The sequence below is a fragment of the Manacus candei genome, unplaced genomic scaffold, assembly GCF_025592945.1.
Source record: "Manacus candei isolate 608988 ecotype Guabito, Panama unplaced genomic scaffold, ASM2559294v1 h1tg000094l, whole genome shotgun sequence".
NCBI classification, from domain to species: domain Eukaryota; kingdom Metazoa; phylum Chordata; class Aves; order Passeriformes; family Pipridae; genus Manacus; species Manacus candei.
Window position 1 is genome coordinate 5,328,974 of NW_026138142.1, and position 12,138 is coordinate 5,341,111.

Genomic DNA, 12,138 nt, shown 5'->3' on the forward strand with positions numbered 1-12,138 from the left:
CAAGCCCCGGGAGAAGCCACGGCTCTCCAAAAGAGGCTGTTTCCACAGGAGGGGTTGCTTTGCGATGCCCGTGGCATCATCTTTCCCCCCCTCTCCTCCTCCCCTCCTCTTCTCCAGCGTCTCATCCTTTCTATCAGCCTTGATCTGTTCTGACTCGGAACTCTCCAGAGCCGGGGCTGGCTCAGCATCCCCCCCCCCGGGAGCCACGAGGTGCTCCCGCGTCCCACCCATCACCAGAGGAGAGCAAAAGGGCTGCTCTCGTGCCGCACAAAGGCCCCGGGGCGACCTGGCAGTGCTCGCACAGGCCACGGGGTCAGCGAAAACACAGCCAGAGCCGGGGAGACATCGCCTGCTCTTGCATCATGTCACTGGAGAGCGGCTCCTCCCCGGGGCAGGGGGGAGGCAGGGGGAGCTGCCTGCCCTGGAAAGGAAACCAGGACATTCATTCCTCAGCGAACCTGGTTAACTGTTTCTGTCTGGGAGCGCGGAGGAAAGGGCTGGGCAGAGCACTGAGCGAACCCATTGTCCCCGGCAGGAAAAAAAAAAGAAAAGGGACGATAAAAACGCGCCTGGAGGAATTTGGCTCGGGATGATCTTTGAACCGGCTTCAGGTTTCCAAAGCAGAGGCTTCCGGATGCACGGCAGGGTGTTCTCTGGGGCTGGAACCCGTTGTTTGGGGTCGTGGGTTGGATTAACTCTGTGTTGATCCAGAGGAGGGATTTAAGCACCCAAAGTTGCTCAAGGCTGGGCTGGAGCTGGAAGTGATGCCTCACCCCAGGTGGTTTGGCCACAGTGGGGGATAAACCACATTTCTGGGCTGTTTTCCCATGGTTTTGTCCACGTACACCCCACTGGTGGGCTCGCATGTGCCATCAGTGGCTCGTTGCCTCCCTGGCCTCCACCCTGTGCTTGAAAGGCCCCTCACACAAGGCAGACACTGGTTCAGCTCCAGGCCCAGCTCGTGTTCAGGAGGGAATTAAAAAGGGCCAGAAATAACACCTCTGGGAGATGCCAAGATCCCTCCATCCTTGCTCTGTCGAAATGGACCTTATCTCTGAGGAAACGGGGGTGATCTGTGTCCATCCACCCAGAAAAGAGGCTCTTGGGACCACCCTGGCCCCTGCAGAGGTGCCACCCTGTCACCCCCACTGCTCCCAGCTGGTGGTGGCATCTCCCAGGGCTGAGGCTGTTGAGTGTCATTAATGATTGGGGTGATGGGACCGAGCTTGGGGCCAGTCCCCCTCGGGGGGTGTGTTGGGGGTTCTCAGCAGACAGCTCAAAAACACACCAGGAAAGGACAAGATGCAGCCAGGAAAGAATTCAAATGGATATGAAATAAGTCTCCCAGACAAACAGTGGCACAGGGAGCTGGTGGGATCTTCCCCTTGGAGACAACACGGCTGGACAGGACTCCAGGCAGCTCCATCCAACATCAGAGCTGGCCTTGCTCCCTGACCTGAGGTGCCTTCAGCCTCTGCTGAAGGGATCTCAGCCCTGAGATCCCCACCTTGCTCAGCATCTCCCACATCTCCACATCCACTGGGAAAAGCTGCCGCCCTCCCCAGGAGGATGGAAAAGTCAGAACACGGAGGAGGGCGTGCAGCTCTTGGAGGAGCTCTGCTGACCTGCTCAAGGGCTTGGCTCATCCTTGTGAAGTCACCTCACTCCTTAGGGACAGCTCAGGGCACACCTGAGGCTGGGATGGGGGATCCCCACCTCCTGAGGGTGCAGCCAGAGCAATGAGGGGACAACCCACAGCACCAAAAAAGAAAGGCCGAGGCAGGGAGAGAAACAAACTGCTCCAGCAAAGTTAGAGGTGGAATAGCAATTTATATTCATTTATAGGATGGGGCTCCTGATTTTCCTTCCATTTTCCCCGTCTTCTGTTCCTGCAGCCCCAGGTTGCAGCGATGATGTGCAGAAATCCCACACAAGCTCCCTTATTTTCCCTTTTCCTGGCACCGAGGAGCAGGAACCACGTGGATTTACAGGGTTGCTCACCACGACTTCCAAGAAACAAATCAGGTCAAAGGGAGCTGTGCAGCCTTAAAAATGACCCCTGGGCTGGTTGGATGAACACTGGGTGGAAGAATTCCAAAGAAACCCTGAATTACAGGAGAGGAGAGTCCTGGGCAGCGCTGGGACCTGCAGGAATACCACTCCACCTCCACAGTGGATTGCTGGGCAAGGAGGGGTTTCCTTCTTACACACACTGATAAAAAAAGTCTCCTGGTATTTTGGTCTTGGACAAGACCCAAGGATTGTCTCAGAAATAGCTCTCAGAGCTTGCAGGAGGAGCACAAGGCTCAGATTCCCCATCAGCCTCATGTCCCTTTCTCCCCTTCCCACCCGCCAGTGACTCACTGGAGCTGGGTTAGGATGGATTTCCTTCCTCCAGCTTCCTAAGGAGGCTTTGGACACAGGACAGATTGCCCTCCTGTGGCATTCCAAGGTAATTTGGGGGAAAAGAAGATGATGTCTGTAGCCTCCTAAGACTCCTTGTGTCCCTCAGGTTGGGATATGGGGTTGTTTACTCAGCCTCCCACCAGGACAGGACACAACACTCACCCATTAAGCACAGCTCAAATCAATTAATTAAGCCAAGTTCCTGTGCTTGGTATGGATGGAAAGGGCATTTTGGGATGGGAGATGGAGTTTCCAGCAGAGGAGAGAGAAATGCCTGCTCAGGCATGACCAAGGAGGGCTCAGGAGCTCTTTCCAGCCCCTCTTTCCTGAAAACCCTTTGGACAAATGCTGGTTGCACCCAAGTTTGCAGAGGTCTGGAGGTAGAAGGGATGTAGCTGAGGGTTACCCATTAACCCCAAGGAAGATCTCAGGGATTTAAAAAGAATGGGACTAATAAAGGTGACAAAAATGCAGCAGCATCTCCCCATGAAGCTCTTCTCAGGGCTTTGAGGTGTGGATGGGGGATGCAAGTTGGAGATCCCACTCCAGAAGAACATCCTGGGTGTTCCATAGCCAAGAGGAGAGTTTTCCCTCAAGGAAGGGCTGGTTGGCCAAGAAGAGGAGGCCACCAAGGAGCAGGTGCAGCTCCCACTGGTGGTGATGTTCCCACTGGTGGTGATGCTCCCCGTGCCTCGGTTTCCCCGGCTGACAGGAGGGAGCACATCCTTTGTGAGGTGTTTTTGGATGTGGGGATGAAAAGCGTGGAAAATCTGTTTTAAAAACAATCCAAAAGCACCTCACAGAGAAGATCAGTGGACCTGTTGTCCGTGGGTTAGAGGCAGCAGCTGCAAATCCACATCTTCTGCTGGGATGAGCTCCTGTGTCCAGAGTCCTCCTTAAAGACCTTGTGATGCAGGAGCAAAGGGATCTAAGCTGCTGATCCCAAAGGAAGCAGGATGCAGACCCAAAAACTTGCAGAAACCTCACAAGTGTAACTCAGGACCAGCAGGAAAACCAGACCCTGGAGTATCTTCCTCTCCCCACCTCTGGTGGTCTGAGAGGGGAAGGAGGTTTGGGGCAGGGAGAGGCCAGGAGGTCCCAGAGCACAGAGGGGTTTCACAGGATCCCAGAATGGTTTGGGTTGGAAAAGACCATTAGGATCATCTCATTCCAACCCCCTGCCATGGGCAGGGACACCTTCCACCAGCCTGGCCTTGGACACTTCCAGGGATCCAGGGGCAGCCACAGCTTCTCTGGGCAACCTGTGCCAGGGCCTCCCCACCCTCCCAGCCAAGAATTCCTTACTTTTTCCACAAGGAAAAAGCTAAACCACCAGCAGCTTAATCCCAAACCTCCAGGAGCTGGATTTGCAGTGCCCTGGGTGCCGGGGGATGGTTTACACCCACCAAGAGCACAAACTGCTGCCAAATAGGGATGTTGAGGCTCTCACCGCCGGCAGGAAAGGCAGGACACGAACGTCAAGTCAAAACGAGCACATTTCCCACACAAAACGACGGGAAAAGGGCAGAAAATGAGGAGCAGGGTGGGAGCAGAGCGGGGTTGAAGCAGAGGGAGGGGATCTGTGGAGCGCTGGGAATCAGCCAAGCTAAAAAAACTCATCAGCGAAATAAAGCGGGGAAGGGGAGGGGGGGGAACGAAATAAAACAAACTGAAAAGTAACATACAGAGAATCTCCGGGCTCAGTCCTTCCCAAAAACGTCCCATCCTGGCTGGCTGTGGATCCCTGTCCCTGCCCGGTGCCGCGGGCAGAACTCCCGACGCTTCTCCTCCCTCCCACACCCCTTCGAACCCTTCGGGCTCTTCCCGCTGATCCAGCCTGGAGATGGTGACGTGGAGACCTCCACTGGGGGAGGCTTCCCGAGCCGGGAAAGCTCCTCTGGATCTGACACTGCAAACCCCCGGACGCCAAGGATTCCTTAATTTCCTTTTATTTCTCGAATTTCCTTCAAAAAAAAAAAAAAATCCCATTTAAAAAAAAAAAAAAAGAAAAAGAAAAGGGAATGTGGTGAATACTTCCAGAGCCAGTGCTTATGGAAAAGTAAAAAAAAAAAAAAAAAAAAAATCGAATAATTCAAATAGTCCAAAGGTTTAGGGCTAAAAATAGCAGGAAGAGCTCCTGGGAGCAGGGAAGCGGAGGTGCTGCGGCAGGATAAGGAATGCTTCCTTCTTTCTTGTTTGGAATTTCTTTGCCTTTCTGTTCCAACAGCACTGAAGCCGAGCAGAAAATCGGCTGCAAACCCCCCCTGTCCTCACAGCTGCAGGGACAGACCCCAGCACCACCAAAAAACCTGTTTCCCCCCCCCAATTTTCACACCCGAAGCAGAGCCAAAACTTTTTGGTTTTACTTTACAGTTAAATATTTTCAGTTAAATACTAAAAATATTTAACTGGCATTTAACAAGAGGCTCCTTGCCAGCACCATCCCAGCTCCTCTTCATCCCTCTTCTCCCTTCCCAGCCCTGTTTTGCAGGGAAGGGGGGACAGCTGGAAGCACTGCTGGGCTCTGTGGGTAACAGCTGGAAGGGAAAACAGCTGGCAGGGGACAGAGGGGACATTTCCCTCTTCTCCCAGCCCCTCCTGCTCCCTGCCAGAGGGATTTTTTTCCCCCCTGTGCAGCTCTCTGGTTGCAGGGGGGAGGGGATGTTGCCCCTCACTCGAACCCAGGGATTAAATAACTTCCCCCATCCAGAGGCAACAACCCTCTGGCACATCACTGGCTGTTCCTTCCCGTTGCCAACTCAGATGATTTTATGGCTGATCTCACAAAAATTGATGTTTTCCTTAAAGGCCCCGGGTTGGGAGGCGAGATTTGGCTTCCAGGGGTCCAAACCAGAGGAGTTTTACTCACTGCACTTTAAGAAAATCCTAACTCTTGGCAAATCCAGCGTGAAGAAGACTCTAAACCTCCAAAAATCTCGTGGTTCCCCGACCTCCTAATCCTACATGACCCTTCAGCGTGTCTTAAGTGGCTCCCACCATGTGAAACTGCTCAAAATAAGTTGTTTTTTCCTGGTTTAAAAGGATTTTTGAGAGATGTCCTCTTCTCCGGGGATGGGGAAGCCAAGTTTTCAGGCTCTTATTTCATTTTTTTCAAGTGGGTTTCTGCTCTCCAGCTGCTTTGGGCAAGGAAGAAGCTGGGAAACAACCTGGCTGATGGTGCAGGGGGGGATGTGTTCCCAGGAGGAATTTTCAAGGGGAAATCAGCTCATAGGATGCTTCAGGGATAGAGGAGGAGGAGGGAGAAGGGAGACATCACCACAGCACTTGCTCCTGCAGCTGCTGCAGCCCTTGACACGCTCACAAGCCCAAAGCTCAGCCCAAATCCCAGGATTTCAAGCAGATTTTGGGGTAAGGAAAGGAGGGAGATGCTTTTTGGAGGTGCCCAGCTCGAGAACAACCTTAAATATGCTCCTAAAAAAAATCTCAGCCCTGCTTTGTATCAGACCCAGAGCAAAGTCTCATTCAGCCTTGTTTAAAACAGTCCCAGGCAAAACCCTGGCTCTGAATTTTCAGGGTTTGTCCAGACCCCTAAGAAGAGCCGGGTTTCTGTGGCTTAAGCTCGTATTTAATGCAAAAGGTTCTGTATAAAAAGAAATAAGATCATTTTCATGGCTCTCAAAGTTGACTTTTTATGGGATATCTAAAAAACAGGGTCTCTAAAAAATATGATATCTAAAAAAATGATATCTAAAAATATATATGCAATATAATATATATTGAATATAATGTATATTGAATATAATGTATATTCAATGTAATGTATATGCAATATAATATATATACAATATAATATATACACAGTATAATAGATACACAATAGATACACAATATAACAGATAGACAATATAATAGACAATATAATATATACACAATATAATAAATACAATATATTATAAGGATCAACGAAGGAGTGACAAGGCCCCCCCAGGATGAGGAGCAGAGCATCCTTTTGCTCCCAAATCCCCAATTTCTCCCTCCCAGTGCCACCCCCAGGGTCCCACCCCGCTTGGGAATGACAATTCCAGCCATACCTTTCCCAGCCAGGAAAAAAGGGGCCTCTGGGCCGAGGGGCTTCACCACATAACCAGAGACCTCCGTGGGGAGAAAGCCCTGCAGCAGGACCAGCACAGCCCTGCAACAAAGGCAAGGAGGAGGCGATTATTCCCGGGAATCTCTCTGCCAGGCACAATACGGCAGCGCTTCAGTGTCCTGCTCAATGGCACCATTGTCCCCCCTGGAGCTGCAGCTCCTATGTGGGATGGCACGGGGTGAAGCTTCTGCTCCTCTGAGAGCTCCTAAAAGGCTTCCTCCTGTCGCTGGGGAGGAGCAGGAGGTTTGTTTTCCTTTTATTTTGCTCCCAGGGCAGGAGGGATCCCGGTTTTCCCTTGCCAGCGCTGCTGCCCGGGGTGAGGTTCCTCCAACAGAGGAAGGAAATGGGATCTTGGATCAAACCCATCAGGGGTGCAGAGGTGGGGGGAGGATGGGGTTGAGGAGGGGTGTTAACAGCTCCCAGTGGTATCTTGTTGGGATCCTTCCAGGGACTTTGGAGCTGCATCCATGGGAGGAGCACACGGAGGAGCTGGAGAGGGTCTGGAGGTGTCCACTGAGGTCACAGAATCATGGAATGGTTTGGGTTGCAAGGCACTTAAAGACCATCTCATTCCAACCCCCTGCCATGGGCAGGGACACCTCCCACTAGCCCAGGTTGCTCCAAGCCCCCTCCAACCTGGCCTTGGACACTTCCAGGGATGGGGCAGCCACAGCTTCTCCGGGCTGGAGGGCAGGTGAGCTGGGTCTGGTCAGGCTGGTGATGAGCAGGGAGACCTTTTTGATAAGTTATTAAATGGGAAGGTGGCAAGAAAAGAAAACCAAAATGTTCTCAGTGGCCCCCAGGGCCCATCTGCAGCAGCCAAGGAGATGGGAAGGCACAAGTGAAGACCCTGCCTGTCTTTGGAAACAACAGGAGCTACTGCAAGAAGGCTGGTGACATTTTTTTCCCCACAGGCCAAGGGGGATGAGGTTGGATTTCAGCCATAAACCCAGCAATGAGCCCAGAGGTGCCACCACAGGAGGGGGATGGCCCCAAGGAGCAGCAGCACCTGTACTTGGGAGGGCATAAAACACGGAGTATTACATAAAAATTATGTCTATAAAGGCAGATTAAATGTGGGAATGCTGCTGTGATGGAGCCAGGCTGCTCCTGGGAATGTGGGCAGAGGTGCAGGGAGCACTGGGAGGAGGGAGCAGAAGGGATGTTCCCAGGTCTGAGGCTGGGATGGCTGTGGAAGTTCTGGCTCTCTGGGTCTGCAGGTCAAGCCACTGCGATAATTCCAATGGGATATGGAATCGATGGACCAGGTGAGATCACCCTCCTCCTCAGGGGAACTGTCTGACAGGCACTCCCACCCCATGGATGTGCTCCAGGCAGGGACATCATCCCACTGGTTTGGGATCCCACCAGTTCCCCCTCTGCACCTGAGCTGGGGGGTTGTTTTCTCTCTCCAGGAGGCATCAAGGACCACCACTGTGTTCAGAACAAGGGATGCAGCTCGAGTATCCTGCACTTCCAACCAGGAAAAATGATAAGCCACCCTCTTTTCCTCATCCTGTACCCGGTACATCCACATCAGCACATTGCTGGTGTAACTGGGGGGACTGGGAAAACTTTTTGAGGAGTTTTTCCCCCATCACCTCCCTGCTGGCTTCGCACTGGGGAGCCAGGGACATCCCTAGGGCTGGATTTCCACCACACAGGCACTTTGTATTCCATCAAGACTTCCCTGATGCAAACAGGAGCAGCAGCCCCTGACCCTTCAGGGAATATCTGCAAAATTAGTGCTGGGCTGAGGACGTGGGCCCTGTGGGGGGACAGTCACCCCACCCTTCCCTGTGCCCTTTGGCTCCAGGGGTCTTACTCATTAAAAAGAATCACTGAAGTAACCCCCTCTATGTGGAAATTAATATATATATATATTTTCCAAGCTCCACCTGGATACTGGAATTTTGCCTTTCCTGCCTCCCTTCTTTATATCCCCTCCCCATGTCTCCAGAGATGGGGAGAGTAAAATCCGGGAAAACATCCTGTTGCTCCCTCTTTCTGTGCCCAGACAGAGAGAAGTCAGGCACCAGGAGGGGGGGGATGCATCCCTGATTTCACAAGCATCCGGTTGTTCCAGTTGTCCTGCGGTGGCAACTGGTACAGTCGGAATTCCAGATGGCTCCCGGTGTTTGCAGGGCTGGAGTCACGTCTGGGACGAGCTGCTGTTGTTGGGAAAAGCTGAGGCTGAGCTGGATTCCCCAGTTTTGGGGGCTGGGAGTGGATAAACCTGGAGCAGGGCGTGGGTGCCGGGTGCGTGTCACCCCCCCCGGAGCCGGCCGGGATTATGGATCGGCGTCCTGCGCTCTCCAGGGATGACACAGTTGCACGTCCAGTCGATGTGGCTGACCCAAATACGAGGCTGGCACGGCCTGGTCCGGCTGCCAGGGCGGCTCTGATCCTCATGGAGCACCCTACAAGCACCCTGGAGCATCCAGGGCATCGGGGTTCTCCCCAGCGCCCTGTGCTGGAGAGGAAACTCCATCCTTCCACACAACCTTCCACACAACGTCCTTCCCAGCAGCAAGGCCATCAGGGAAAAGCCCTGGAGGAGCTCCTGGATGAGGGGTGCTGGCATGGGGATCCCCCAGGAGGGTGATGGGCTGTGTGGGATTGTGGGACCCACCTGTTGTCAGTGCTGGCGGTGTCTCAGGGCGAGGTGGCAGCAGCTGGCACGTGGATGTCACCTCCCTGTCCTGGGGGAAAGCACAGAGGGCATCAGGACACCTGGCATGGCACAGACTGTGCTGAGTGGGAAGAACCCACAAGGATCACGGAGTCCAACCCTCAGCCCTGCACAGGCCCATCCCCGGGAGTCACACCCCACATCCCAGAGGATCATCCAAAGGCTCCTGGAGCTCTGGCACGGGTCACACCACCCTTAAAAAAAAAAGGCCCCTTAAAAAAAAAAAAGCCCACAATCCACCATTGGATTGTGGAGGCTGGATTCCTCATCTTGGGAAAGCCATTCCAAGCCCACCTCCCTCTGCTCCCACGGGTTCCATCGCTCCTCATCCGCTCTGGGATGATGCCAGAGGATTTTGCACTGTGACTGATCAGGAAGCACCAGCAGGTGCAACCCCAGGGAGAGGGATGGCACCCCAAATTCCCTGGATTAAACCTCTCAGCTCCTGTTTGAGGCCACACAGGCACCAGAGGATTCCCTAGGAGAGGTTTCCATCAGAGTGGATAGAGCAGAAAAGAACGTTTTTTGCCTAAAGAAGTGGGAATTTGCACCCTTGGAGCCCCTTGGACTTGGGGCCAGGCAGCACCGACCCCACTGAGAGCTGAACACCCTCTCCAGGAAGTTTTTTTCTCCCAGGAAATCCTAGGACAGCACTCGGATCACTGCAGGCACAGCCTGACACACCATCCCTGAGCACCAACATGAGCCCATCCCACCACACTTCCACTCCTGGGATGCTCCGTGCTGGGAACACACACAGAGGGAGCTGGACACTGATGGACAAGCAGGAAAATCAGGGTTATTCCCGCTCCGTTTTCTCCCCTCGTTGCTCATTTTCCACGCCGGCTGCCCAATTATTTCCCAGGCTGGCTCTGCCCCGCGGTGCCTTTCTGCACTGGCATGGAAGGGAGAAATCAGAGCTGCCTCCAACAGCACTGAGATACCAAGAAAAACCACGGCAAGGACAAGTCTCTGGACCGTGGGCTCATCAGGGTGGGGGCTTTGGGCTAATTTGGGCTAATTTGGGCTGCTTGAAGCTGTCCTGGAGTGTGCCTCCAGCTTTTCCTGGTTTCCCCCGGGATGGTTTGGGCTTTAGGGATTGCCTGCCCTCGTGTATCCCTGCACAACATCCTTCCCAGCAGGCTCATGGTGCATCCCAAACCCACGTTCTCTCCTTGGAGAGGTATTTCTATTGCCAAAGAGGGATAGGCAGGAAAAATGATACAAAAAAAAAAATCAGGGAAAAATGATCAGTTCCTGCCCCAAAAGTGGTGTCAGCCCAGATTCAGCAAAAACCCACAAGGCAACGACTGCAAAGTAACAGCTTTGAAGCAAAAGTGCTACAGGAGGTTGTTCTTTCTTTGGCATCAGCTCCAACTGACCCCCAGCCCAGCCAGGGAGAGCTCCCAGGGCAGGTTTTATCCCAGCTTTTCCCTGGTGTGGCTCCTCACACCATCCCCAGCACCCTTCTCCATCCTCCTCCTGCAGGGATGTAGGATGAGGTGCTGCCACGTTTCCCAAAGCATCTCAGAGCTGAAAAGAGCTGAAGCCTGTCCAGTTTTATCCCAGTCTGACAGAACAGTGAACACACAGTTACATAAAATCCCTTTTTCTGACATTTCTGGAAGCAACCCAGGAGCAGGGCCTGTTCCTTCACCTGGGTGTGCCCCGAGATGGGAACAGCACCTCCCTGCCTGGAAGATCTCCTGGGTGGGAGAAAGTGTCCTCCAGGAGGAGAATCTTAAATCACAAATAACCCTTGGGCAGGGAGGCTCCTGATCCTTTGCTTTTCCAGTCTGATGCCTCAATCCCAGCTCCACACTGAGCACCAGGAGCAGCTGTGGAGAACCCAGAGTTTGGGAGCTGCCACAACTGCCCAGCGTGGTCCTTGGGATGTGGGAATGGAACACCAACGAGCCAGTACCAAAAACATGGATCCCAAAAGGTATTTATGGTTTCAAACGTAAGTAATAAAATAAACTCTCATTTTTTCAGGACGCAGGAATTAAACTCATCTCAACAAGTGCCTTTGCCCACCCACTTTTGGGATCTGATGCCCCTCCTAGAGAGGGGTCCCCAACCTGGAGAGGGGCACTGCCAGCACCCGAAATGAGTCCCTGGGATGCCCCCCAGCCGTGCCACCTGCTCGGTGACCAGCCTGGCTCCACCACCTGCTCCCAATCCCTCCGCTGCTCATCCCCATCCCGACGGCCACCCCGTCACCTCCCATTAGCCCCGGCCATCCAAGCGTTCCCTGCTCGGCTCCGGCACACACAGCAGCCAAAGCAGGTCACCCAAAACAAGCCGGGTTATTCCAGACTTCCCTCTCCCTTCCCACAGGGAAGGGGAATGCGAGGGGTCTGCACGACTTGTCTTGTTTCCGTTTTCCAAGCGCTGCCACACGGCTGGAGCATCATCCCCGTTTCCCGGGCACCACTCACCTCTCCCGCTGGGATGGGTGAAGGCTGGGCCGGAGGTGCTGGCAGGAGGGATCAGCAGGCAGGGAACGGGCATTTCCATGTGGTGTCTGCACCGCAGGTCCCACGGGATGGCCGGAGCTCACCAGACTGAGCCCAGCGCCGCGTCCTGCACCTCCGGCTCTGCTGCTCCGTGACTCCGATCCCTGATCCCGGCGCTTTCCCGCTGTCACAGCTGCCATCTAGAGGGGACCTTTTCCCATTGCAAACACGTCCCTCAAATTGTAACAAAATCCCAAGGTTCAGGAGTAAAAAATAATCCCGGTCCATCGCTTGATGGCGCAGGAAAAGCCTGGACACAGAGAGGTTCACACCGTGAATCCACACGGGATTTTCCTGCTTGTTTTACCAGAGTTAGAACCAAGCAACAGGACACCCCCAAGAGGAAGGAATATTTCTAGGGAATCTAGGAAACATGTATTTAACAGTCCAGGAGAGGTAAATGGTCAAAA

At 53.5% G+C, this 12,138-nt stretch overlaps 1 protein-coding gene across 2 annotated transcripts in view; it reads right to left on the reverse strand.

The window, feature by feature from the left end:
- The window catches only part of GJC2 (gap junction protein gamma 2), a 37,439-nt gene extending 25,739 nt beyond the window's left edge, over window positions 1–11,700 (reverse strand). The window contains exons 1-3 of one of the 2 annotated variants that reach the window (XM_051768400.1): window positions 11,651–11,700; window positions 9,150–9,219; window positions 6,459–6,559 (exon numbers count right to left, since the gene is read on the reverse strand). The gene's annotated coding sequence lies outside the window, so the exon portion shown is untranslated. Of the gene's footprint in view, window positions 1–4,091; window positions 4,298–6,458; window positions 6,560–9,149; window positions 9,220–11,650 lie in introns of those variants that run through there. The other variant, XM_051768399.1, reaches the window with a different exon arrangement.
- Between the last annotated feature and the right edge of the window lie 438 nt (window positions 11,701–12,138).